The sequence below is a fragment of the Choloepus didactylus genome, chromosome 16 (assembly GCF_015220235.1).
Source record: "Choloepus didactylus isolate mChoDid1 chromosome 16, mChoDid1.pri, whole genome shotgun sequence".
Taxonomy (NCBI): Eukaryota; Metazoa; Chordata; class Mammalia; order Pilosa; family Megalonychidae; genus Choloepus; species Choloepus didactylus.
Genome location: NC_051322.1, coordinates 25,371,048 through 25,396,041, shown reverse-complemented (window position 1 = coordinate 25,396,041; position 24,994 = coordinate 25,371,048). Strand labels below are relative to the sequence as shown.

Below are 24,994 nucleotides of genomic sequence, written 5' to 3'. Positions count from 1 at the left end.
TTTTCCAATGCTTGATTTCTGTCAAATACCTTCAGCTTTAACCTTGCCAGATGGCAAAAAAAAAAAAAAATTTATATATAAACACATGTACTATTTACATATATATGACATATTTTTAAAAGAGAATATGGCTAAACTTAATGACATAACAGTGAATTCTCATAACTCTCTCCAAGGATCCCTGATTGCTGTATAACAGTATTAACACCAGAAAGTGGGAATGAGCATGTTTTAAATTATTTTTATTTTTTTCCGTTTCAAGAATTACTTTATCGTAAATTATCTTGGCTCTATTTCCATTATTATGGATTTTCTATGAAGTTTTTAAATTTCCTTGTAATGTAGCACAGCTTGATTTATTTATTTATTTATTAGTAGACTGAAACTTGTTGAGACTTCCAATTTTCTTAAGGAGTTGACTCTTTAGCCATCTTAAGATAGATCTAACCCTTGCCAATAGGGCTTCCTCAAGGTTGAAGAGATACAGGGCACAACACTGTTTGCAGAACTGTCAGGTGCCACAAGGCCCAGGCAACTGGCTGGAAGTCAGCCAGATGAGGGGCAGTGAAGTCTGGCTGATTGCGCAGAGGGGTTCTGAACTCACTTCTCTGGCAAGCACCACAGTGGGCATGTGGCATGTATAGCTGTCCAGCACCTGAACCCCCTTCCCAACCATGTAGAATTATCATCTGAATGACTCTTGCTGGAAAGATCCTTTACTTGTTTCTCCTCACTCCCTGGAGCAGGAGCTCAGGTACCAAAACCCAGGCAGCTGAGTGCTCCCACCTGGAAATGAGACTCAGGGACCAGCTATCTGGCACACTGGTGTGAAAGGCAGTGACAACCCAGTTATTATGCAGGGAAGGAAGAAGTCTGACACTTCACGTCCAGCAGCAGGAATGCCAATGATAGCATCCAACAAAAATGACCATGACCAGTGACAACAGAAATGACAGAGGTGGAATCCAGTGACTAGTGATAATGACAGAGATAGAATCCAGTGACCAAGGTCAAACAGAGTTGGAATCCAGTGACCAATGGCAATGACAGAGGTGGAATCCAGTGACCAAGGGCAATGATAGAGGTAGAATCCAGTGGCCAAGGGCAATGACAAAAGGGGGTATCCAGTAACCAATGCCAATGACAAAGGTGGAATCCAGTGACCAAGGTCAACAACAGAGTTGGAATCCAGTGACCAATGGCAATGACAGAGGTGGTATCCAATGACCAATGACAATGAAAAAAAGTGCTATCCAGTGATCCAATGGCTATGACAGAAGGTCTGACCTTTGCTGTGCTACCAGCACAATTAACATGCCCATTTTCCAGACCTAGTTTTCCATCAATTCTGGAAGCAGCTCTATATCCTTCCAATACATTCCTTTTCTGCTTAAGTCAGCCAGAGTCAATCACTCTGATGTGTAACCAAGAGCCCCGGCAGGTTTTAGCAGTTTTTGTGTTTTCAGTTTCTTGGTTCTGAGCTAACAGTATTAATTGTTCTTGGTAACTATTATATAGGAATTAGATATTAGAAATTGAAAAAGAAAGTTATAACAAAAGTGCCATAAGGATAATTAAACCTAATATGAGGGGGAAAAATAACGTTATCTCCAAACCTTTGAAGGGACAAATCATGTACTGACTATTAAATAGCACACCTGGTCTTCAGCTACATTATGCGGGACAAGGGTGACATCCAGTGTCAGCTGGCTAAATCTCAGGTGACTTTGCAGTTTACCTGAAAATAATGCCCAATATAGCAAAAGACATGCATGTTAAAACTGAACCCATGCCATGTTTTCAGGTAGTAATATAAGATTCTTTTAAGGAGAATTAATGTTATTCAACCACTTGTATACACAAATATGTCTATATTAGAGCCAGTCTTATAGAAAACTTTTAGGTAAAAAATGAAAGTCATTTATTTTGGGGAAAAAAAGGATTGAAGTATTGGTATAAACACAAGACATAAACATCTACTATTGAAAGAGCAATGTGCCATTTACCAATCTTAACAACACGCTGTGTTGCTGTTATTATTATCTTCCATATATAGATAATGGGACTAAGACATAGAGAAGGGGCATTAAATTTTTCCAGGTCATAAATTGACCTCTGCACTTGGACCCACATAGGCTGAGCCCAAATCCAGATAACTTTGTAAAGATATAGTCTACCTTCATAGTTCATTGGTATAATCTTGAATCTTTGAAAAACAGCTGAAGGTTCTACCCAAGGCTCAGTAGGTAACTCTACTAGAAAGAGTTGCAAATCACATGATCCCATCACATTTGGGGAAAAGTGAGGAGGAGGGACAAGGTTCTGTTAAATGTCTACCATATGGAGGGTAGAGTATGCTGCCTGCAATAATTCTTACATACACCCTGAGAGGACAGTGCCATTATTCTCATTTTACAGATGAGGATGCAAGACTTAAATAAGACTAAAGAAGACAGCTAGTTAATGATGGTCAGCGGCCCAAACCCATGTCTGCTGGCTCTTTCCAATTTTCCACTTTGCCTCCTGCTGCATTCTGATTGGATTTCAAAGTCTCATTTCCAGGGCCCAAGCCAGTTTACTGGTTGGATTTATGAAATAAGTCACTAAATAATAATTTTTATGCTATTAAATGAGACAGCTGAAAATGTTTTTAATAGTAAAGTGTCATGGAAATAATCATTCATTATTCCAGTGGTAACATAATTCTCCAGGGTTGTGAGATAATCCTTTTTCTTTTGGAGCATTGGGGACAAGTAAAAGAGTAAAATTTCTAAAACTTATGTCTCTTCATGACAAGAATATAAAATTCATTGTTTCAGGAAATATTAGCAATCCAAATCAATAATATATTTTTCATAAATATAAAGAAGAAAAGATTTACTTCAATGATACATAAATAATCTGTGTCCATAAGTAAAATACTCAACCCCCAAAAATTTACAAGAGAAATAAAATACGCCAAATTAACACATAAAGCAGACACCTAATTCCACTTATTAAAGAAATTATTATTATTTTTCCCTGTCACTTAATTTTTCTTTTAATTTGACTAAAGTTATGAGAAAGCACAGAAACTAGCACAAACACATGAACTTACCTAATCACAGCTGGTGGGATTAAAGCTCAGTACTACTACTCTGAGGGGTAATTTGGTAGTGTGCAAAAAAATAACCAAACATTTTTATACACAAGTTTCATTTCTAATAATCTATTTCTGAATATTTTTTCAGGAATAATATCAAAGGTACAAAGTTTATACATAAGGTTGTTCTTTGTAGTATCCTTTATAATCGTCAAAAGTGAAAATCAACTAAAACCTCCATCGATAGGAATATTCAAAAATAAAATATAGTTTGAAATATAAAGCAATATTATGCCGTTACTAAATAATCATGTTCTAAAGACCGTATAATGATATGGGGAAACTGGAGAATTGTTCACTTTATAAGGTGAAAAGCCAACAAGATGCAAGCTGACTATACATTGAGATCTCAAACAGGTGAGAGTGTGTGTATACAAGAGGCAATAAATATTAGCAGTGGTTATCTCTGGATAGTGAAATTAGAAATTGCATTTTTTTCTTTGTTCTGATATTTTATGATTTTCCAAATTTTCTGATGACAGCGATGTATTTTTATAATTAAAAAAGTCATTAAAATATATAGCAATACCATCTAACACGAAAGAAGCAATTCTTGAGAGTACAAGCCATCCCCAGTTATTCCCATTCATCAAAGAAAAGTCAGAATCTAGCCAGAAATGTGCAGTTCACAGACTAGCAGTGCAGGAATCGCCAGAGAGCTGGTGAAAAATGCCCCAGCATCTTGGAATCTATCCCAGACCCATTGAATCAGATTCTGCACTTTAACAAGATCTCTAGATGATTAAAATTTGGGAAGCGACAGAGTTGGAGGACAATATGATGGAATTATCATACAGAAGAATTAAAGCATCAAGTAAGAGGTGGATTGTTAAAAAAAAAGCAAAAAAAAAAGTACGAATATCTTGGATAAAGTTATTCTTTTCCTTGGGGAGAAAAATTTAATTGCAGTCATATTTTTCTAATTTACAGGAAAGAAATTATTCAATGAATAAAATGTTCTCAATTTTTCTTTCACTGATTTTTTCCCTTAAATTTTTGGCAACCATTACCACAAGTTTAATTTGTATTTCATTTGCATGAAATTTCCATTTAGCTATTTTAGGTTTAATATTTCGATATTACATCGTATTAAACCCAAAACACATGATTTCTAAGTTCTGCCTTAACCCAACAAAAGAGAGAAAACCACTGACCTGGATAACATTTAAGTTCTCCTACAATTTTTAGATTTGGTGATTTAAATCAATGTATGGAAGTATGTGTTTCTAACTCATATAGCTTCAGTGACTGTCAAAATTGACAAAAGGCCATTAGATTGTTCCTGATCTGTGCCCTGGAGGGCTTCCATGCTGGGTAAATTCCTGGAGGACAAGAATGTGTCTGATTTCCACTGGGCTGTATCTCCCAGTAACAGCAACACAGAACAAAGGGCCCTGAACAACAGGCACTCAATAAATAGTGGTTCAGTGAAGGGCCCAAAAATCCAGAGGTCCACCAAGTAATATTTTCTAAAATGGAATGTATCAACACACACATATATACCATTGTTAGTTGATGTTTAAATCTATGTAGATGCTCAGTAAACTGTAAATTCATTTACATGTGCTCTTAATCATATGAACTTTTTCAATGTACAGTAAAAGAATTAAATAGATGCCCATATAATTTTGATGTAAACATATCAGTTCAAAAGCTTTGACGCAACTGTTTTAAAAGACTTCTAAATTCCCTTCAAAATCTTCAATTCTTTCCTTTTTCAGTCATAATCCCAAACAAATACACACCTCATTTTTCAGCTTTGGCCAACACTTAGATTACAGCTCAAGCCCACCATTGAGCAAATTGTAAATAAATAAGTGGATAAACATTATTTATTTATAATAATAGGCATTATTGATTCATAAAATCATAAAGGTAAATAATACAACTGAAATACCTTCTTTATTTCAAAAGTCCCTCTTTAGTTAGCACAGGGGATCAATTTATTCTATGAATAATACGGGTGGAACCTTCTTAGAAAGTTTGCCTGAGCCCCAGGAAATAACCCCCTTACATTCTTTCCGTGAGGAGTGGACCAGCAAGCCCAGGTTTTCCTTGCCTTAGGCATGAATTCCTCAGTCCGGGGCCTCCCTCTCAAACTGGGAGTGTGTGTGGGAGGGGGAGCTGGCCGCCCAGCAAGTGTGACACAGCACCAATTGTGTCTGCCTGGGTACCTGAGACTCCAGCCCAGGTCAAATTTCTGGAAAACCAGACTTCTGCAAAGCTGAATATTTAATAGCATTAGGTGAAATCAAAAGGACTGATTATCTTTTCCCTACTGCGAATGCAGAATAATTCCCTTTTGTATCTGGACATTTCACCTAGCTTATATATACCAAGAGAGCAAACGAAGTATTAATTCCTAAAATAAAACAATATTAACAATTACAGTATAATAGTGACCAGACACTTTCAGAGACAGTTTCAGTTATATTCGGGGCTAGTTGCTTTTTCTAACCCTATATTCGACCTCTCCCCCCCCTCCCCCTTTCTAAGACAGGTGAAAATTCACAACAATATCATCATCCAAACCTAAAAATACATTTACACTGTTCTGGTACTATTCTTTTAGTAAGATGATGCTACTCCTTTGCAAAACTGCCTAGAGCGCTGTAACTTTTATTTCTAAAATTCCATGGTGCCCACTCAAAGGAAAACTTAAAAACTTGTCAGAAATAGGCTGTTCTCCTTTTGGTACACCTGCAGCGCTGGAAGCTAGCACGTATGAATGAGAGGTAAAACAAGCCCCTTCATTCATTTGTGCTCTCCCGGCGCAGTGACCTGTGACAACCGCCACGTTCGGGTTAACAGTGGCAGCTGTGTTCCCGAAGGCTCTTCTTCACGACCCCTGAAAGTCGCGGGCCGAAAGCGCTAGGACCCCTGGAAAAGGGATTGCGTAACGGCCACTTAAATAAATAATCAGGACTAAGGAGCGCAAAGGCAACCCCTCTCTTCCAGGAGAGGAAACTTCTCGCCCAGGGTTCAGAGCCCAGAACTGAGGTTCCCAGGCAGGACTCCCCTCCTCACCGAGGGCAAACGCCCCGGTGCGCCGAGCTGCGCTGCAGAAACCATCTCCTAAGTCACCTGGACCTTCCAACCACCTGGCGAGGGTGACGGCGCGCGGCAGGTCGCCAGGGCTCACGTACCTTGGGGATCGCTCAGCGAGCGCAGGGTTCCGGCGCGGCTCCGGCGTGGCTCCTCCGCTGGGCTTTCTGGCCTCCCGGCCTGGTGTGCTTCTCTGGGCGGTGCTCCCGCCCGCCGCCGTCCGCTCATTCGGCTCCGCCCGGCGGGGCGCGGCGCCTGGGTCACAGTCCGGCGCCCCGGAGGCTGCGGGGGAGGAGCCTGGGCTCCCGCCACGCCCGGAGCCTGCCCGCCCTGCCTCGCGCACCCCGGGGCTCCCTCCCTGCGCCCTAAGACACACCAGCACGAAACGCCCGCCCGTGCGCAGCTCTCAGTAGAACCGTCTAAAGAGAGATTTGCTGCTGCTTTTGAAGAAGGTTCTATTTGCATTCCGGGTTAATGAAATTTTGGTTTGGTCTGTCTTTTGTTGTTTTAAATTAACTTTTATTTTAATTTTGGGATAATTTTAGATATACAGAAAAGTTGCAAAAGTGATACAGAGAGTTGTAGATCCCTCACCCAGTGTTCCCCATGAGTCACATCTTACATTACGGTGGTGATGGTAATAAACTAAGAAATTAACATCGGTTTATGACTAGTAACTAAATGCCAGGCTTTATTCAGATTTCCCTGGTTTTTCCACTATCTTTTTCTTGTCCAGGATGCCACATTGCATTTAGTGTCATGTCTCCTTAGTTTCCCGTGGTCTGTGACAGTTTCTCGGTCTTTTCTTGTTTTTCTTGACCTTCATAGTTTTGAAGAGTTCTGGTAAGGTATTTTGTAGGTAGCCCTCATTTGGTTTTGTCTGATTTTTTTTATGGTTTGGGGTTTGGGGGAAGAATAACCCAGAGGTGTAATGCTTTTCTCAGCGCATCCTTTCGGGGGAAACATGATGTCAACATAACACCACTGTTGATGTTAGCCTTGGTCACCTGGGGTAAAGTAGTGTCTGCCAGGTTTGTCCCTGTAAAGTTACTATTTTTATCTTTCCTTATTCTCTTCTTTGGATGGGAGTCAGTAACTTCAGTCCACACTCAGTGGAGCTGGGAGCAAATTCAGCTCTACTTCCTGGAAGAGGGAGTATCTCCATATCTAATTTGAAATTATTCTTTAAGAAAGATATGTTTCTTCTCTCCCATTTATTTATTTATTCAATCATTTATTTATATCAGTATGAACTCATGAATATCTATTTTATACTTTGGGTTATAATTCTATAATACATTATTTATTTCATTGCTCAAATTGTTCCAGCTTTCAGGTTGGTTCCTTTGTCCCTTTGAAACTTCATAATCTTTAAGGGCGGGGAAAGAAACCTCACTAATCATCTGGTCTCGTCCTCTCACATTTAACAAATGTGGGAAACCGCAGCCCAAAGAGATTAAATGATGTCCCCAATATCTGGGGGCTGTTCAGAATCTTCACAGGAACACTATAATTAGTTATTCCCAACACAGAGGAAGGATCAAGAAGGGCTTTTTGTTTTTTTGCCCCCAAAGATGAACTTGTGGATGGGGACCCAATTGAAGAAGTGAAAATTGATTGTTCTTAGGTAACTTTTGGTTAATTAGTACTTGTGGTTCTATTAGATATATGTATGCAAATTTAAAAACATATGTTCCAAAAATAGCAGTCGATGTTTATTGCCAGTTTAAACTTTGAAGACATCAGCAGTTGAGGATCCTTTGTTACATTGCTTTGGCTTGCTCATGTTTGCATTTGCAAGTTGGTTCCATAAACACCACATTTCCTACTTCTGAGCTTGGATCTTGCTCAGCATTTGAGCTGCCCTGCTGTCTGAGACCCTCCCACCTCTCCTTCCTGTCTGAATCCTTCTGGGAGAGGGAACTCTATTTCATTTGTTCAGGTTTTTCCAGCTTGTTGTGTCTCAGTGAGCATTCAGGCACCACAGAATGAAACGATTTTCTAACTTCAGGTACTTTTGACAGTTACTAAAAATAGTAGTCATTAAAGGAAAACATTTTGAATTTAAGTTCCACCATATCCCAGAAGATATTGACAAGATTGGAGGTGACAGTGAAAGTTTTAATGCCTTTTGGGGGGGGGAAGGAGATAGGAGAGTTCAACTGAAATTAATAATTTTAATCAGTACAAAATACTGATTCTATTCCTTAATTCTGCAAATGTACTATTATTACCTATGTAATTTTAATAAACCTGTCTGGAGAGGAGCAGGAAATGACTTGGGATTACTGTGAATGTAGAATTATGAAATATTAGCTACCTCCATAGTGCTGGTCAAGATACTCCATAAACCATCCTTAAAGAAATAAAGCTAGCTTTTTCTTAGAAATCAGAAATTGGGACAAGGGGATGGATCAAGGTTTATGGACTTCTCAGAGTCACAGCATTTGATTGCTATTTTTCTGATTTTTTTTTGTAGAAAACATTTGAAATAGCCAAATTAAAAAGCTGCTTGTATTCACATTTTACATAAGATTATACATATTAAGGAAAATTATTATTATTATATGTTTTGGGAAATGACTTGGGTTGGGTCTGATAATGATTATGTGGAGTCTAAAGCATCCCTAAACCACCCTCGACACCCCCACTGAATAAATCCCTGCTATTCCTGATGGGCTTGGGGGGAGACACTAAAAACAAGGAGGAATTTAGCACACAGAAAAAAGCACCAGGTGCACACTGTAAAGTGTTGCCCACCTTGAAAGAGGGTCTGATTGCAAATGAAACACCCACATTCAGAGCTGCTACCCCTACGACATTCAGTTGGGGCCCCTATTTTAATTCGCTATTATTTTTTTCTGTGTGAGGTTTATGTGCTAACAGGAAAATAAAAATGTGAGAAGAAATTTTAAATACAACTATTACCATGTCACCACACACACACGCACACATACACACACCATTTTAAAAAACCCTTCCATGCCTCGCCATTACCCCTGTGTTAAACCCCAAGCCTTCCCTGGGGAAATCTTTCCTGAGCTCTCCAGTTTACATTGGTTGTTCCACTTATGTCTTAGCATAAAATAGTTGATATGTTGCATTTGCTATTGTTCTAGTTTCCTATTGCTGCTTATCACAAACTTGGTGGCTTAAAAGAATATACCTTTGTAATCTTACAGTTCTGTAGGATAGAAGTCAAATATGGGTCTCACCAGGTTAAAATCAAGATGTCAGAAGGACTGAGTTTCTTTCTGGAGACTCCAGGGGTAAATCTGTTCCTTGCCTTTTCCAGCTCCTAGCAGCTGCCTGCTCTCCTTGGCTCATGGCCCCTTCCTCTGTCTTCAAAACTAGCAGCATCTTCAAATCTCCCTCCGATTCCCCCCTTTTCCACTTACGAGGACCCTATGATGACATTGGCTCTACCCAGATAATCCAGATTGCTCCCCCCGTTTCAAGATCCTTAATTTAATCGCAGCTGCACTATCTCTTTTTCCAGATCAGGGAACAGATTCCCAGTACCTTGGGATTAGGATATGTACATCTTTGGGATCCACTATTCCCCACCAGAGCTGTGCTCCTAAATCACTTCATAATTCAGACAATAATTATGCTTCACTGCTAAATATTTCATGTTTAAGGCACCAAATTTAAAATCCTCAGCAAAACTTCCACCAGCCTTCCACTGCTTTCCTCTCAGCTCAAGAGGAAGCCCAGAGACCCTTCCCTTGGCAGCCCATAATGCCACACTAAGGGATGCCTGATTATGGGAAATTTCCCAAGTGCTTCCCCCTCCCCGATACTAGCAGCCTTCTTGGGTTTTCTAGGACTTGTTGGCTGGAGAAGAGAATGCCAATATGGACATTAAGGCATTTGATCTTCATGGAATTTAACTCTGTGGGTCCCCTATGTCCTGCAGACTGAGCTCTGAGCCCACATTCTGGGTTGCGAGGGGAAATGCAGCATGTCTAACATCTCTAGCCAGCTTAGGACAACATGCCATTCTCAGTCATTTATTAAGCATCTGCTCTATGCAAGTTGCTATGCTGAGGATTTGCATACATTTTTATCATTTTAAATTCCAATGAGGGCTCACTTTGGCAGCACATTTACTGAAATTGGAATGACAGAGAGAAGATTAGCATGGCCCTGCGCAAGGATGACATGCAAATTCGTGAAGCGTTCCATATTTTTAAAAAAAGTTCCAATGAGGTTGCACTCTAAGTGGGTAGGTAATACATCTGCACATGGAAAGAACTACAGAGACAATTACCTGATAAATTAAAACATTCCCAAACAATAAATCATCATGAGTACTTAATAAGTACTAGAAGATAGAGCATGTTGACTTTAGTTCAAGTCCCAGGGAAGGTCTCTAGAGGAGGGAAGATGGAAGCTGGACCTAAAGTACCAGGTTAATACTGGGAGAGGACGGAGGCCTTTCAAGGTCAGACACAGGCAAAGGCACAGAAACAAATAAGTGTTCAGGCAGATTTGGGAGCTTTGAGTAGACCAAACCGGCTGGGTCACAAGAGACTAGTTGGAGAGAAAGCATCAAGCTGGGAGGAAACCTTGAGTAACAGACAAAAGATCGGGAAATACATTCTTGTCCATCACTACAAAGAGAAGAATAAAATTATTGTAGGAACTAAAACCCTGGCTGTTGTTATGCATCCATTAGTAAAACAATGTGCAAATACTCATGAGCAATATGTGATTGTCTACTAGTATATACAAGTCTGGCTAAACACATGGATCTTTTCTAAGACTCCTTCCACGTGATGGATATAGAAACCATGACACAACCAGCAGTAATATGCAAACTTTGTAAGCACTGGTTCAACATGGCACCAAGCAATCAAAAAAGCTGTCGGCCACCAACAAGTGGTCGGGACAGACCAAGGTCAACCAGCTGAAGGTCAGCCCCGGGCACCATTATTTAAAACTGGTGCTCTCTTAGCAAAACTAGATGTCCTTTTCAGAGCACATGGTCAGGTATATTCCTTGGGACTTAGTAAGTTCTGCTTTTTCTAGTGTTTGTTTCTGTGAGTCACCCTGCCTCAGCAGTAGCTGGAGTGATAAATGTCACTTTCCTCTGCTTTGGGAGCCCTTTGCCCCAAATGAAGTAATCATGGTGGGGGTGGGGGAGCGGGTGTGAGAGCTGAGATGTCCATTTTAAAATACTTTATCTACGTATTTCTAAAATTGGAGGAGGGATATGAAGACAAGAATAAGGATGTGGGAAGGTCACTGTAATTTTTGTTGTTGTTGTTTTGGTTGAGCATTTCCTCCAGTTAGCTCAAATAAGGTGGGAGTTAACGTCAGGGGCCACGTGGCAAGAAGGGAGATGGAGAGCGCCTCAGAGTCTAAGTGCGGGAACCGTACAAAGGCTGGGACTGGACCTGGGTCCCAGGCAGCTTTAGGATTTCACGGCGAGAGCCTGGGGATGTCCATCCTGGTGCTCTACCCGGCAGGAATGTGACTCAGCTGCTTTCCAGGTCTCTGATTCTCTGAGAAGCCCTCTCCTTTCTCTTCCCACTATCAAGTGGCTTCATTACCCCATTTCTGTCAGTCTTCAGTGGCCAGGAGGAACAGTTTGAAGCACCTTTTTGGTAAGCTAGCTGGCCATAAGCAAGTTACATTACCTTTCTGGACTTAAGTTTCTGTAAAATGGGCCCTAACTTTTGTAAATCTTTTCAATTTCAGCTTCTGCTGCTTTCTGCCAGATTCGTTTTCTTCTTGATTCCAATTCCCTGGAGTGAGGCTCTGATGAAACCCATTTATTCCTCTTTAGGACGAGATATTTGTAACAGGTCACCTCAAAAGCCAATGGCCATCCTATGGACTGGCCGCCATTGGGATGGGGACCCATTGCGTGTCATCCTTGCCCCATGATGGAGAACACGCTGCTGCCCAGAGTCCTCCTTCACCAGGAACACTGAGCATGACAGAGGCCCATAGAATGGAAACTAGGGTTGTCAGCACCATGATTGACACTTCCAGCAAAAAGAAGATACCCAAGGATTGAGGCTGAAAAATTCAGCTTGGGGAGGGTGTGGACAGGTGGCACCTGGAAACAGACTTGGACAGAGCTTTGGAAAATCACCAAGGTGGGGGGCCAGGGAAGAAACAAAAATAAAAACTACAACCAACTCTCAGCTGTAGCCATTGAGAGCTATATTTCTCTTTCTTACTTGTAGTTAGAAACTTCAAATTTATTGCTTAGCTGCATATTTATATATATATATGTATGTCAAAATTCACATGCATATATATATGAACATATTAATAAACTCTTACATTAATGCATAAAAGCAACAAAATTAAAATTTGGGTATTTTTCTTGAAAAATTACTAAGTTATTTTATGCCTAGATTAGCAGAGATTCCTCACTGTTACCAAAATAGTCTGTTGGTTTTGCTGCTCTTTGACATAGTCTTAAATTTTTTAAAAGATTTCTTACTTTTGGAAAAAAAAAGTTCTTATGATCATTAATGTATATTGCTGTGTATTTTTACAGTGTTACCTGTAAAGATTTCTTCTCTTTAGACAAATGTAACTTATACCTTGTCTTCTGTAATGACTATTCTTGATTTTGCTTTTCCCAAATTCAGAATAATAGAACTGTAAAGTCTTTTATGCCTACACATTTTCATTTCCTAAAATGGACATTAGTAACATAAAGATTTGTTTCTTCACCTATGAAAGGAAGGACAACAGGAATAATTAGGCTTAACTAAAATTCCCCAAATTTTATTTAATTCAAAATTGTCATGCAAGCTCTTTTGTTTACCAATTTTACGATAATTAAAAATAACTGACAAAATAAAAAATGAGAGTTTATTTTCCCAGGTTAATAATACATAACACATATATGCTAATAAAATATATTTTAATAATTATATACTTTTTAAGTTAATTAAAGCAAACTCATGTTTAAGCACAAAGACTGGGACAATAACTGTCTACTGAGATATTTGTTTCCAAGATTCTATATTCACAAATCCTTTTCTCTTTTGGTTCATGAAGAGTCTAAATAAGCACAAGAGGCCCTGACTTCTTTACATGGAAATCATCAAAGACTTATTGCTTCTGTTAGTTTTTCATTACGTGTCCAGAAACTGTGACAAATTCACCTTCTCTGAAAGCAATAGCAGCCATCGCAGAACCTGTGAAAGCTTCAGTCGCCTTAGTCCTAGGGCTACCGCTAAATTCATGGTTCCCCATGCTTTACAGGCTTCTTTACTGACTGAAAACACCCAGCCATTTATAGCTAGTTACTTGACCTCCTGTGAAATATTGTCTCTTTCTCTCCACACATCACTCTCCATTACTGCAATACCCTGAACCCAACCACTCTCCTCCTCCCCCCCAAAGAAGCCCATGATTGCTTCCCTCTGTGAGGAAACTATCCATATCCTGTACAGACCGAGAGACTCTTTTAAATCAGATTTAAGCCCTGATTAAATTTTGTTGGGTGATGGTTCATACTCAAAGAGAAAAACTAAAACTTTCCAAGCAGATTATGCTATCACCAATGTGAACTTATCTTTCAAATATTCACTTCACCCAGAAATTAAATTAAAACAGTTAAATTAATTGCCCTTGCCCAGACATGCCAACTGACAAAAGATAAAAGAGCAAGTATGTATAGTTATAGTGGGTATGTTTTGAGGTTAGTTTATGACTTTCGAAATGGCTTGGACCCAAAGGAATTTCCTGACCCCTCCCAGAATCCCTATAACATGAAGAGTGAGTGAAAAAAAACTTTCAGATGCTTTACAGTTATTGAAGGAGGTAAGCATACAAAAAAGTGAAAATTGGCAAAAACACTTTATGATATTACCCAAATTAACAGAGCTAAATTAGCGTAGGTGTTGCACCAACATTGGTGAGGTCATTTTAAGGGCACGGATGTTTCCAGTGCACGTCCTCTTATATAATTCCACTAAGACTATAAAGGAAGGATATGGACAGGAACCAAAGCCTCAGGGTCCTTGGAATACCTCTAAATGAGTTTTATATAAATGTCCCCAGAAATAAGCTGTACGTATGTTCTAGTTACTGTGCCCCTACTCTCAGGGAAGGTTGAGACTTTTTCATAAAATATGTTTGCTTGATTACATATTTCCAACTTGGAGAATCCCACTTTATCTCTCCAGTAATCAAGATACACACTTCACTGCTACTGTTATGAAAGAACTCTCTAAAACTTTACTTTTTACTCCACTGTCTATAGCATCGACAGATTTCAGGAAAAATAAAGAGAGCTAATCAAATTCTGTAACAGGAATTATCAAAGTTCTTGGAAACCCTAACTTCCTTGGCCTAAACTATTGTCATTAGCTTAGATGGCAGTAAGAACTACTCACCTCTGGAGCCCTCATAAGATTATCTATTTGGAATAATTCAAAGAAGAACAGCTTTTAGAAGAAAATCGAGTATTTTGTTTCAAAAATTTTCTGGAAAGGTGCCTATCTGATATCCAGGTAGTTGAATGTATGAGTTTGAAGTTCAAAACTGGAGATTAGATAGCTGGATAGATTAATTGACTGATTGATTGATTTAGATAGATAGATAAGATAGGTAGATATGAATCATTAAAGATATAGGAAAAATGTAGGACTGGATGAAATAAGTTAGGTAGTAAGTGTAGTTAGGAAATATTTAGAGAACAAAAATAGGAGGACAATGTAGCAAAGAAGTTAGAGAAAAAATAGTCAATGAGTTGGGAGAAAAACTAGATTGAGGTAGTTTTGAAGTCTCATGTTTCTTTGTAAACTCCCTGACACTATAAAAATGAATCCAGTTAGAAGTCCAATTAATCAATTAATTAATGAGATGATATGTAACCATTTAAAGCTAATATATGTTATTCATGATGATGATCTGTGAAATAATAATTTATTAAGCATAAAAAGGAAGATATTTAGAACAGCCCAAACAGGTGAATCCATTTTAAACCTGGAAAGAAATCTAATTTGCATCCTGTTCCTGAAAACTGATAATAATCAAAGGTTACCGCTTATCTTGACTAGAAAATAAATGTCCCTTTTGTGAGCCAAGATTTTTATGTACCATGTCATGCTGCCACAGATGCCTGGGGAGTAGCATTTCAGCTGGCTTCGGGATCAGAAGGCAGTCATGGTCTCAAGTGTCCACCAGCTGACCCTCCGTTCTCCCTCCGGTACCTTACCCTCCTCCTCCTACCGCACATCACTGATTCTCCCTGGCTGTAGGCACACTGACATCCCATACCTGTGTCCCAAGGAGATGCAGCTCCCCTTTCGACAACCTTATAGAGACTCTAAAGGAGTAATAATTACTCAAAAACCTAAGTAAACAAATAAACTATGACCAAATTATTTTGGAGAAGTTTTGCAATTGTTCTAAAAGCTAAACCAAAATATACGAGTTCTAACCAAGGTAAATTTAGGATGTCATGAAATTTAGGTGTAGCAGGATTCTCAGTTAGCTCTGGAAACTGTCTCCTAATCAATTCCCCAAGTCCTCTCTGGCCTTTCCAGAACACCAGCTGCTTCCTGCTTCCTGCTTCCTACTCTCTGTCTTTCTAGGGTGCCTCATGCTTTGCTCTAGCTCACGAAGATACCCTGAGTCCTTCTTCGACTTCTGGTCTTGTAGCGAGTTCTTGCTCCCTCCTCCAGGAAGGACCTATGGCACCTGCAGTCATGAAGCCCACCTCCCACTGGCCCGTCTCTCTCTGTGTTTCTGTGCTGTGCAGCTGGTCTGCCATACCCATGGCTTCCTCAGGGAAGCGGGGTATCTTCATTTGTTGTTCTGATCTCAGACTTCAGATGCTCTGAGTGACCACCATGGAGCTTTGTCTTCATCTTGAGTCTCTCAGTATGGTATCACCTCCCTTTTGCAGCCGGAGCAAGAATCCCAGCCTTTTCCCTTTCCAACTTCTGAACTCTCTTTGGATCCACCCAGTAAATTACTTTTCCAGTCTGTAGAAAATCACCCATGCTAGGTCTATTTGCAGAATAGAGATTATTGCTAAGTCATACACCAAGAGAATTGAACTTGTTTCCCTGGAGTCCTTAAGACTTACTCTAATATTTAAGGAAACAGTCCTTCAGGCTCTGCAAAAGCAAAATGATTTAAATGTGCATTGAGCACAATATTGAGATAATTCTTATCAAAAGCAGGGGGGCAAATATTCTCCACAGCTCTATATACATCTTTGCCTTTACCATGTAACTTTAACATCCTGACCAGGATAATACATATGCTTTAGACATTGAAACAAGGATAAAATATTGTATTAATTTACATTTCACCTTCTTCCGAAAATAACTTGAGGTAGAATATCATAAATATTCCCAATTATCTTAGCATATAACATTTACTAAGAACTGAGAATTTAAAGTGAGCTTAATATCTGGGTGAAATTAGCCCAGAGAAGGGGCTCCAAGTATTCAAATACTGATTTTTACTGCAAAGAAATACTGTTCCTTGCCTTACAAAATTAATTAAGCTCTGTGTTAATTAATCACTACGCCTCTATAATGAGAGGCTGCCAATCACCCTGTCAGATTGTTTACAGCTGAAATCCTAGCCTAAAATTCATTTAGTTAATGATCTAAGTTAAATTTAACCCATGTCTGAGGACCTCAAACATAATTCCAGATCTCCAGAGCGATCATAGCTTTAGAATGCAGCATGTGCTTCTCTGCCTCTCTATTAAAATAGCTAAGCCTAACATGGCAGAGCCTCTGGCCCATCGCTGAGACTTTATCTTCACCTTCCTAGACCATGAAAATAGAGCTATTATACAAAAAGTCTGTGAATATTTCTTTTCTGTCTCAATTAGTAGTGAGTTTGATAAAGAATTTCTTTTCTGCTTTTAACTGTAAAATTGCTTAACTATTTGACACCTTTATAACTAAAAAAGTCAATGTTGGCATAAACATGGCACCAATCTGTAAAAAAGCATAAATGATGGTTTCAGTTATAGAACCCTGTTTAATTTTTATTCAAGAACCTGATACTTCAGCCTATCACTGATACCTTTTCTCTTTTACTTCTGGTTTTTAAATGGGGCCAATTTCCTCAGAAATGAAAGCCATAGGATTCAAGACAGCTATCCTAGGGAAATGTTAGTTTCACTTACAATTATGAATTTCAAACAAGGTTAAACAAATGCTTCCAAGAGACATCTTGGGCTGAGTTTTTGTTTAAGTCTCCTTTGTAAGATGGAAAAATCTGTCCAAAGTATGGGCATACTTCAGAGATATTGCAGGTTCAATCCATACCACCACAATCAAGTGAGTTTGAAATAAGAGAGTCATAGGAAATTTTTGGTTTCCCAATGCACATAAGAATTATCTTTTCTCTATACTGTAGTCTATTGTGTGCAATAGCATTTTGTCTAAAAAAAATGTACCCACTTTAATTTTTAAAAATACTTTATTGCTAAAAAATACTAACCATCATCTGAGCCTCCTACAAGTCCTAATCTTTTTGCTGATCTTGCCTCACTGTTGATGGTTGCTGACTGATCAGAATGGGTGGTTGGTGAAGGTTGGTGTGGCTGTGGCAATTTCTTTAAGTAAGACAACAATGAAGTTTGCTGCATCAATTGACTCTTCCTTTCACAAAAGATTTCTCTGAGGCATGTGGTGCTGTTTTATTGCATTTTACTCCTAGTAGAATTGTTTCAAAATTAGAGTAATTCCTCTCAAATTCTGCTGCTGTTTATCAAATAAGTTTGTATAATTTTCCAAATTCTTTATCATTGCAATAATATCCACATCGTGTCTTCACCAGAAGAATCCATCTCAAAAAACAAAACAAAACAAAAGACACTTTGCTCATGCATAAGAAGCAACTCCTCTCCTCATCCACAAAAGTTTTATCATGAGATTGCAACAATTCAGTCACATCTTCAGGCTCTACTTCTAATTCTAGTTTTCTTGCTATTTCCACCACATCTGCAGTTACTTCCTCCACTGAAATCTTGAAACCCTCAAAGTCATCTATGTGTGTTGGAATCAACTTCTTCCAAACTCTTCTTAATGTTGATATTTTGACCTCCTCCCATCACTCACGAATGTTCTTAATGGCATCTAGAATGGTAAATCCCTTCCAGAAGGTTTTCAATTTACTTTGCCAAGATCCATCAGAGGAATCAGTATCTATAGCAGCTATAGCTTTACAAAATGTATTTCTTAAATAATTAGACTTGAAAGTTGAAATGATTCTTGGTCCATGGGCTGCAGAATGCATGTTTTGTTACCAGGCATGAAAACAACATTAATCTTATTGTACTTATCTTCATCAGAGCTCCTGGGTGACCAGGTGCATTGTCAATGAGCAGTCATATTTTGAAAGGAATCTTTTTTTCTCAGCAGTAGGTCTCAGGAGTGGGCTTAAAATAGTCAATAAACCATGCTGTAAACAAATGTGCTGTCATCCAGGCTTTGTTGTTCCATTTATAGAGCACAGGAAGAATAGATTGAGATTAATTCTTAAAGGCCCTAGGATTTTAGGAATGGTAAATGAACATTTGCTTCAACTTAAAGTTGCCAGCTGCATTAGCCCCTAACAAAAAAATCGGCCTGTGCTTTGAAGATTTGAAGCCAGCATTGACTTCTCCCCTCTAACTGTGAAAGTCCTAGATGACATCGTCTTCCATTAAAAGGCTGTTTTGTGTACACTGAAAATCTGTGGTTTAGTGTAGTCACCTTCATAAGTTATCTTAGCTAGGTCTTCTGGATATCTTGCTGCAGCTTCTACATCAGCACTTGCTGCTTCATCTTGCCCTTTTATGTTAAGGAGATGGCTTCTTTCCTTAAACCTCATGAACCAGCCCCTGCTAGCTTCAAACTTTTCTTCTGCAGCTTCCTCACCTCTCTCAGTCCTCACAGAATTAAAGAGAATTAGTACCTTGCTCTGGATTAGGATTTGACTTAAGGGTGCTCAGTTAAATATAAATTTAAATAAGCAACCATTTGTCTTTAGTATAAGTATATCCTAAATGTTGCATGGGACATACTTATACTAAATTTTTTTTTCTGTTTATCTGACATACAAATTTAACTTTGTGTTCTGTATTTTTACTTGCTAAATCTGGCAACTATCATTAGAGCAATGGGTCTCAGCCTAACTGTAAATTAGAATACCTGGGTGTATTTTTACTCCTACCAATGATAGAACCCCAGCCCCAGACATTCTGATTTATTCATCTGGCATGGTTCCCAGGCACTGGGATATATTTTTTAAGCCCCCAAATTATTTGAATGTGTAGCTGCATAACATGATAGTGACTTTCAAATTTTAGTGTGCATTCAGATTACCTGAGAATCTTGTTAAAATGCAGATTCTGGTCCAGTAGATCTGCATTGGGACATGAGAGTAAGCATTTCTAACAAACACCCAAGTTATGTTATTGCTTCTGATCTGGAGACCACATTTTGAGTAGCAAAGCATACGGGAGGCAGAGATGACTGCTCTAATATCTGATAAAATGCGTCTCAGGAGAACACACAGAAGGCAACTGCAAGGGAGGAAAGAATATGATACAAACATAAGAACCATGAGGGAGGTTCAAATAGTGTGAAGGTTTCAAGAGGGAGAACTCATATCTGGAAATGAAGGAAGGCTTCACAGAAGAAGTGGCATTTAGGGTGTCCTTAAAACATGATGTGTTACATTAAAAAACATGACCTCAATATTTCACAATAGAGACAGAAATTGGTACCTAGAATTTGGGTGCTGTCCTAAGAAAACACAAAAGCATGTCATATTGATTTTGTGCTCACAGAGCAGACAGAGGCTAGAGAACCAGCCAGGAGACTGTTAGTGGATTCCAGAAAAGCTGTGAGGAAACTGCTGTTAGAAGCTGGAAATACGGTGAGCTGGACCCATGTTTTGTAGCAGTGAAACAGTTGGCCTGGAAGATAATTTGAAAGGTAAAAATGTACCTAATGAACTGATGGCTCTGACTAAAGGGAGGGGACCAATTTCTGTTCCAGATAGCTATTGTTGGGTAACAAACCACCCCAACATTTAGTAGCTTAAAATAGCAGTGATTGATCAATTCTCATGATGTGATTCTGTGGGTTGCCTGGGCTTGTCGCATAAGACTTCAGCTAGACAGTTGACTGAGAGTTGGGACACTGGGCCTCTTTCATCATATGCTCCTCCACACTGTCCAAACTAGACCAGGCTTTCTTACAAGGTGGCAGCAAGGTTCCAAGAGGGCAAGTTCCAATGCACGAGCACTTTTCAAGCTTCTGTATCTGTCATATTTACTAATGTCCCATTGGTCAAAGCAAGTCACGTGGCCAAGCCTAGAGTCAGTGCAGGAAGGACCACACAAAGCCATGGATATCAGAAGACATGACTCATTGGAAGCCTTTACTATAACAATCTGTCTCAGATGGGTAGCATCAGGTAATGTATTGACTAGAGAGCCGGATATAAGTCAGGAAATGGTAGGAAATGTAACTGGAAAAGTAATCTTTTGGTTTGCTAAAGCTGCCAAAATGTAATACACAAGAAACGGATTGACTTTTGCAATGTGGATTTATTAATTTACAAATTTACAGTTCTAAGGCCATGAAAATGTCCCCATTGAGACATCAACAAGATGATACCTTCTCTGAAGAAAGGCCACTGGCATCTGGGGTCCCTCTGTCAGATAGCAAGGCACATGACCAGTGTCTGCTGGTCCTTCACACCTGGATCTCGTTGCTTTCAGCTTCTGTTTCTAGTGGCCTCCTCTCTGAGTTTCTGTGGGCCCTCTCTTAGCATCTCTGGTGCCTTTCTCTCTAAGCTCTCTCCAAACTTTGCTGGGTGTTTCTCTCTGAGCTCTCTGGGCCTTTTCTTTCTTTTATTCTCATAAAGGACTCCAGTAAAGGATTAAGACCCACTTTGAATGGGTAGAGTCACATCTCAATTGAAACAACCTAGTCAAAAGGTCCCACCCATAATAGGTCTGCCCCACAGGAGTGGATTAAAAGAATATGGCCTTTTCTGGGGTACATAACAGCTTCAAACCAGCACAAGTAGATTGCCATTATATTTTGGTAGACCTGAAGCTCCATGGTCAGGAATGTGCACTTAATTTGGCAGGGCATAAGAAACCATTGAATGTCTGGAAGAGAAAATCCTCATATGCATAGGCCAGGATAATTCTTAAAGCTCAAGAATGAGTCAGTGCTCTCAGGTAGCAAACAACAGAAACTGTGCCCCAAATGGAATTAATCAGAAGGATCTGGGGGAGTTCATGGAACCATAGGGAAAGCTCAACAACCAGGTCTCAGGAAGACTAGAAACCCAACAGCTCTACTGGACTAGGAATCAATGGGCAGGAGCAAATAGTATGCTCTTCAAGGTGCTGCTGCTGACTGAGTCAACTCCTACTGTTTTTGTTCTCTCCTCTCAAGATTCAAATTTCAGAGAAGGAGGGTCTTATTGGTCTATATGTGTCAACTATTCAGCATTTGGTCAAGGTTGGGAAACACAGCTTGGTCACTGGTCTCACAGAATGCATGCAGTGTGGACAGATAGTTCTCCAAGGGGCCCCCAAAGAGAGGTGTAGGACTTGGCAGGCACCACAGCTCCTCAACTTGACCCCAATCCCAAACCACACACCCAGTAGCTCAGAGGAAGCAAACCCCAGCACTCCCTCTTGTTATTCCTTTCTTGTCATTAAGACCATATTAGAAACTGTATTTCATCTCCCTGTCTTCCAATCCCATTTCCCATCCTGTTTCTTCCCTGAATTTCACTCTTCAATCCCCACATATGGTACAGTTTTCTCACCTGTGACCCTGTCTCCCCTTCAACCACAATCTAGAGTCATCTGCTAACTCTGTTGTCCTGGTTTACATGGTCCATACAACTGGGCTCTGGAACCCCTTCATTGCACCCCCATTGCCATGCTCCTCTCCCCTTCCCACCCACCTTCATCAAACCTATTCCTGCAAGGCCCCACAGACCTGTCAAGCAAGGCTTGGATGACCTGAACACAAATGGACTTCAGGGCATGTAAGCTGGCAATAACATATAGGGCAGACTGGAAGCAGTAGGCTAGCCTATTTTGAAAGCAATTTTTTTTAATAACTCACCTCTGAGTCTCTTCAAAGCATTCAAATTGATTTTCATAAAAACGACTCTTCTTTTGCACTATTTCATCAATTCATATAAGATTTAAATAAATTACAAATCTAAAATGTAGAGTAGAACTGTCATAAACAGGTTTGAAAAAATAATTGATATTTCATAAGACTGAAACTCACTGGTGTGAGTAGAACATCTGAGGGTTCTAAGAAGTTAACTTACTGGCTGATTGTATTCAGAAGGTTATGAGCTTTACTCATAAATTGTATAAATGGAATGGACACTCTATTTTAAAGTCAATTAAGTGGGGATCAGATAAAAAGTTTCTCTTGTAAATTCTGTGCTAGCTTCCAGGATAGTGGGATACCAAGAAACTAGCAAAGTAATATGTTTAACTCCTCATTTGAAAGAGCATCGATTAATTATGTTAAACAACATAGGTTTTGTTTGTTCTACATGTATAGGTTATTAATTTTAGCAAGCAAATACCAATCTATACCTTTGGATAAACTTACTTCTTTTATTTCAGATTTTTACCAGCCTACTTTTCCATCATCATTACATATATTCCAATTGTTTATGTGTCCATTTTCCTGTTAGAATCTACGAGCAAGCTTTATGAGGGAGAGACTACTTCTATACCATGGAATTCCCAAGGCTCATAGGAGAAAGTCCAAGATTTGTTTAATGGAGAATGATATGCTTTGTCCTTGCTAATTCCAAGTTTCTAGTTTTAATCAACTACAACTTCAGATAATTCTAAACTATTCATAAACTGGTGGTGTTATTTGCAAAACAACCAGATAAAATCCTACCATACAACATCTACAGATATTTGTATATTACCACAGGGAGGGTTTTCAATAAAATTGGAGGTTTATGTCATGGATGACCCTTCCTCAATAATATGTAATGTAATCAACATACTTCAGTTTCCACCATGAGTCAAACCCCAACAATAAAAATAAAATTAATTTTTAAATGTTGCTTTAAAAATACCAGTTTGGGAATGCTAACTTTATGATAGGTTGGAGGTTACTTTCCAGGCAATAATTAGATCATTAATAGTTGTAAAAAAAAAAAAAAAAGGATTAGCATACTTTTGGTTTGTTATAGGCAGTGGGGTTTCAGAAGGAATGCCCATAGGTAGCACTTGTTTTGTTTCATTTGTTCATATAAAATATCCCTCCCCACCCCCAATTTATCAGTGGGAGTAAATAGGTTTTTCAGTAAGAGTAAACAAGCAATAAAATGTGTCACGCATATTCGAAGCACATCCAGTAATGTACTCACTCATATATATAAGTTATATAAGGTTAAACTGTTCAAACATATAAATAACAAATATTTTATTATTTAAGCAAGAAGCCATAATTGGTGTTTTCCTTTCTTTTTTTAATAATGACTGGAGCCAAACCCTTTTTGTTTGTGATGAAAGAATTCTTAATATTGGAAGCCGTGAAGGTGGTCTCCCAGGATTTCTTTTACATATTTGACAGTGAATACAGTAAATACAACAACATGTTGCCACCTAGTGGACATTTCATAAAATGTCTAGACACCCAGTTTCCTGATGCAATAATATGTATACTTAGGATTATAAAAAATGACTTATGGGGGCCTTAGATACGGTCCTACACAGCTCTTCTGTTTCACACATAAGCAGCCTCGGCTCTAGACTCATCAAAATTTGAATTTTAATATCAAGGATCAAAGTTTGGGGGAAAAAAAAAAAATGTAATGTTTCCTGAGCACCCACTTTGTGCCAGGCACTGGGCTAAAAGCTTTACCTGGATTCTTTCATATGATCCTGGAAGCAATCCTATGAAATAAGTACTGTTATAATTCCCCTTTGTAAGAAACCAGGGCAGAGGACAATTAAGCAACTCTTCCGGAGTCGCTCACCACCGCGCGGTGGCGCTGCGCTCTGCGCGCATCCTGCCTGCCTGCACCGCCCAGGTCCGCGTGGAACTGGTGACGCCCTCAGTGTATCACGGGCTAAGACTTGGACTGGACCTCGTTTTTAAACTACGGCGTTTTAGGGGGTTGTTTCATGTTGTTTATTGAATAATGAAGATACTTGGAAGGGGCTCTAGGCTTCCAGAAAATAACGCAAGGGGACCCAAACCAGTGTGTCCTGGGCTGGAGTGAAAAGAGCAGCTGTGCTCTGGGGAGATTTCTTGAGAAGCCCACTCCATTCTTCTTGTTTCTCAGGTCAAAAGCCTTAGAGTTATCCTTTCTCTCATGCCTCACATCCCATCCATCAGTGCATCTTCTGGGCTCTACCTTTTCATACATTCCAGAACTTCCCCCACCCCTTCACCTTGAGTGCTCATGCCCAAGCTAACACCTGGCACCTGGATTATTGCAGTGGTCTCAGCCCCATGTCTCCCCTTCCCCACAGCAGCCTGTCCCCAGACAGAAGACAGCTAAGTCAGCCCATGACCTCCTCCCGCTCAAAACCCTCCAAGGGCTACCATTTTCTTCCAAGGAATCAATCAAATTCCCCATAATGGTCTTCAGGTCTCTACACAAATTTGCCCGCTGTTACTCCTCTAACCTTTTTTTGTTACTCCTACACACACACACACACACACACACACACACACACACACACACACTCACCCCCTCTCTGCTCCTTATTAAGGAATCCCATTGGGGGCTCTTGACTATTCTTTAGACATGAGGCAACATTCCACTTCAGGACCTTGTACTAGC

The 24,994-nt window shown here is 39.5% G+C and overlaps 1 protein-coding gene and 1 non-coding gene across 3 annotated transcripts in view; one reads left to right on the top strand and one right to left on the bottom strand.

The window, feature by feature from the left end:
- The window catches only part of CCDC68 (coiled-coil domain containing 68), a 52,173-nt gene extending 45,749 nt beyond the window's left edge, over positions 1-6,424 (bottom strand). Inside the window, exon 1 of one of the 2 annotated variants that reach the window (XM_037805966.1) lies at positions 6,289-6,424. The gene's annotated coding sequence lies outside the window, so the exon portion shown is untranslated. The remainder of the gene's footprint in view (positions 1-6,288) is intronic. The other variant, XM_037805967.1, reaches the window with a different exon arrangement.
- A 3,851-nt stretch (positions 6,425-10,275) lies between these two features.
- On the top strand, positions 10,276-10,381 carry LOC119511925. Its single transcript, XR_005212271.1, has one exon. It is a non-coding gene; the product is annotated as a U6 spliceosomal RNA (small nuclear RNA).
- The last annotated feature ends 14,613 nt before the right edge of the window (positions 10,382-24,994 follow it).